The sequence below is a fragment of the Rhinopithecus bieti genome, unplaced genomic scaffold, assembly GCF_001698545.2.
Source record: "Rhinopithecus bieti isolate Rb0 unplaced genomic scaffold, ASM169854v2 scaffold_35885, whole genome shotgun sequence".
Classification (NCBI taxonomy): Eukaryota; Metazoa; Chordata; class Mammalia; order Primates; family Cercopithecidae; genus Rhinopithecus; species Rhinopithecus bieti.
The window spans coordinates 1,556,179-1,558,827 of record NW_016815776.1 but is presented as its reverse complement, the minus strand read 5'-3'; the positions used below and the strand labels follow the sequence as shown (position 1 = coordinate 1,558,827).

Here is a 2,649-nt window from a genome sequence, read left to right as displayed (position 1 = left end):
CAGCCATGCTTCCTGTACAGTCTGTAGAACTATGAGCCAATTAAACCTCTTTTATTTATAAATTGTCCAGTCTCAGGTAGTTCTTTATATAGCAATATGAGAACAGACTAATACAATTGAGGAAATTCATCTTATTGTATAACTGTTAGAAATATTTCCCTCAGGGTCTCAGTCACAGCCGCCAGCCCACACACTCTGCTCTCCCACCACTCCACCACCCTCCTCCTCTGCCAGTCACAATGGAAGAAGAAATTGCTGTGGTCTTCATTGACAATGGCTCCAGCATGTGCAAAGCTGGCTTTGCTGGGGTAGTGCTTCCTGAGCCATGTTCCCCTCCATTGTTGGGTGCCCCCGGCACCATGGTGTGATGGTGGGCATGGGCCAGAAGGATTCCTATGTGGGTGATGAGGCCTAGACTAAGCACGGCATCCTGACCCTGAAGTACCCCATCAAACAAGACATCGTCACCAATGGGGTGGGACAACATGGAGAAGATCTGGCACCACACCTTCTACAACAAGTTGCATGTGGCCCCAGAGGAGTACCTGGTGCTGCTGACCAAGGCCCCCCAAACCCCAAGGCCAACTGAGAGAAGATGACTAAGATCATGTTTGAGATCTTCAACACCCTGGCCATGTACATGGCCATCCAGGCTGTGCTGTCCCTTTACGCCTCTGGGCGCACCAATGGCATTGCCATGGACTCTGGTGATGGGGTCACCCACATGGTACCCATCTATGAGGGCTATGCCCTCCTCCACACCATCCTGCATCTGGACCTGGCTGGCTGGGACCTGACTGATTACTTCATGAAGATCCTCACCGAGTGCACCTACAGTTTCACCACCATGGCTGAGCAGGAGATAATGCGTGACATCAAGAAGAAGCTGTGCAATGTCTCCCTGGACTTTGAGCACAAGATGACCACTGGTGCATCCTCCTCCTCCCTGGAGAAGAGCTAGGAGGTGCCTGATGCCCAGGTCATCCCCATCAGCAATGAGTGGTTCTGGTATCTGGAGGTGCTGTTTCAGCTTTCCTGGGCATGGAAACTTGCGGCATCCACGAGACCACCTTCAACTCCATCATGAAATATGACGTGGACATCCGCAAAGACCTGTATGCCAAAACGGTGCTGTCCAGTGGCACCACCATGTATCTGGGCATTGCCACCAGGATGCAGAAGGAGATCACTGCCCTGGCACCCAGGACTATGAAGATCAAGATCATCATGCCCCCAGAGTGCAAGTACTTAGTGTGGATCAGTAGCTCCATCCTGGCCTCACTGTCCACCTTCCAGCAGATGTGGATTAGCAAGCAGGAGTATGATGAGTTGGGCCCCTCCATCGTCCACCACAAATGCTTCTAAATGGACTGCAAGTAGATGTGTAGCATTTGCTGCATGGGTTAATTCAGAAGTATAAATTTGCCCTTGGCAAATGCATACACCTCACGCTAGCCTCACAAAACTGGAATAGCCTTCGCAAAGAAATAGTCCTTGAAACTTGTGTCTGATGTCAGCCCTGGATTGTAGAAGTTGCTGATTTTTTTTGACCTTGTATTCAAGTTAAGTGTTCCCCTTGGTATTTGTTTAATACCCTGTACATCTCTTTCATTTCAACCCTTAGTACATACATATGGTTTGGTCACTTCATGGCTGAGATAAGAATGTGCTTGTGGAAGACAAGTCTGTAGCTTGTTGAGTCTGCATGGCCAGCAGTCTCCGATCTGTGCACGGTATTAATGTGTCAGGGCTGAGTGTTTTGGGATTTCTCTAGAGGCTCGCATGGGCTCCTGAACCAATTGTTTCTGTCCTGCTGGTCTGTCAGGGTTGGAAAAGTCTAAGCCATATGACCCAGTTTCCTTCTTAGCTGATGTTTTCCTGCCAGAACACCATGGACTGTTACTTGCCTTGAGTTGGAAGTAGTTTGCATTTACACCTGTAAATGTATTTATCCTTTTAATTTATGTAAGTTTTTTTTTTTGTATGCAATTCTGGATTATTTAAAGAGATGACAACAAATTTTAGTTTTCTACTGTTATGTGAGAATATCAGGCCCCAGCAATACATCATTGTGTAAGTAGAAATAAAAGTGCTGCTGTTAAAAAAAAAAAGGAAAAAAGAAAAAAAATGAAATATTTCCCTCAGTTTCCTGTTTGCTTTTAGCTTTCTGTATTATACTTTAAAATATATTTTCCCCCAAACAATGCATACAGTTATTACAAAAGTCAAAGTATATAAGGCTTATAATAAAGTAGAAGTCCTTCATCGCACTTCTACTCACTGAGTTCATGCTTTCCAGAAACAACTGTTTTCACTTCTCTTAGCTGTTTCTCTGGCATTTATCTCCAACTTCTAAATAATATGTTTATATCACTTTTCTTTATTTTATTTTATTTTTTGTTGAGACAGAGTCTCGCTCTGTCGCCCAGGCTGGAGTGCAATGGCCGGATCTCAGCTCACTGCAAGCTCTGCCTCCCGGGTTTACGCCATTCTCCTGCCTCAGCCTCCCGAGTAGCTGGGACTACAGGCGCCCGCCCCTCGCCCGGCTAGTTTTTTGTATTTTAGTAGAGACGGGGTTTCACCGTGTTAGCCAGGATGGTCTCGATCTCCTGACCTCGTGATCCGCCCGTCTCGGCCTCCCAAAGTGCT

At 46.5% G+C, this 2,649-nt stretch overlaps 1 pseudogene; it reads left to right on the top strand.

Annotated features, from left to right (window-relative positions):
* Positions 1-239: 239 nt before the first annotated feature.
* LOC108516290 (actin, cytoplasmic 2-like) lies at positions 240-1,365 on the top strand (annotated as a pseudogene).
* The last annotated feature ends 1,284 nt before the right edge of the window (positions 1,366-2,649 follow it).